Here is a 1,140-nt window from a genome sequence, read left to right on the forward strand (position 1 = left end):
ATAGTAGTAGTTATAGTAGTAGTTGTAGGAGTGTTTATTGTTTAAAATGAAGAATTGGTTGAATAGTTGATTTGAAATGGACTATGATTAAACAATAACTTCCAAGTATATCTTTTTATTTTTGAAAAATAAGAAGTGAAGAATATATAAATTATTAATACAGGGTAGCAATATACACCACATTGTAGCACAGGTTATTAGTGTGATATCACTCTGTCTACAGACTCTTTTATGTACAATATAATTTGGACAGGTACTGTACAAATTATGATAAGCTCTTTGAATGCTCTATAAGTCAATCTCAGTGCTAAAATACAACAACAATACTTTACCTATGGGATTGGTAAATTCCCCAGCAACCTTCCAATGACTTATAGATCTCTGTTTCCGCCCACTTCTTAACAAATGCCTTGTTGCGTACATTGATGACTTGAATGTGTAGTATCCACGCTACTATTCAGTGCTTAAATACAATATCTAGAGTTGAACCTAATGCTGCTATAAGATCTGTTACACCTTAATCAAATATAGCCAACTCAGTTTAAATACCTCAGCTTCTTAATATATAATTATAGATTGTGCTATCATCTCTTTTTCTTTTTACTTTATTCTGAATAAAGATACAACACAGTCTCATCGTATTTTCTACTTTGTTTAAACCTATTCAAATCCAAATACAACAGAATGTTTATTCCCAAAATTACCATGAACATCTGCTACACTTAGAACAAGTATTCAATTGCATCAAGATAGCAAAACACAGGTTGAATCCCGAAAAATGTTTTTTCTTCAAGGATCACCTAAAGTTCTTGGGATACATCATCACCAAAGAAGGAATTAAAACGGATCCAGCAAAAATAGATAAAATCGCAAATTATCCCATATGTCGTATTTACCCTATAAATACTTAATCTTGTCGTATGAGATTACTATAAATCTATACTCTAAGAATGAATAATACAAAGATACTGACAACAATACATGTTATTAACATATAACGCGATATGCCCAACTATTATTGGACATAATTAAATCAGTTCCTTAATAATTCTATCTTCACATAAAATGACGCTGTTTGTAATAATGAGCTCTCTCTCGTCTTAATATACAATAAAGAGGTTATATAGAGACTCATCGACA

Source organism: Rhizopus microsporus (genome assembly GCF_002708625.1).
Source record: "Rhizopus microsporus ATCC 52813 unplaced genomic scaffold scaffold_3, whole genome shotgun sequence".
In the NCBI taxonomy this organism is placed as follows: domain Eukaryota; kingdom Fungi; phylum Mucoromycota; class Mucoromycetes; order Mucorales; family Rhizopodaceae; genus Rhizopus; species Rhizopus microsporus.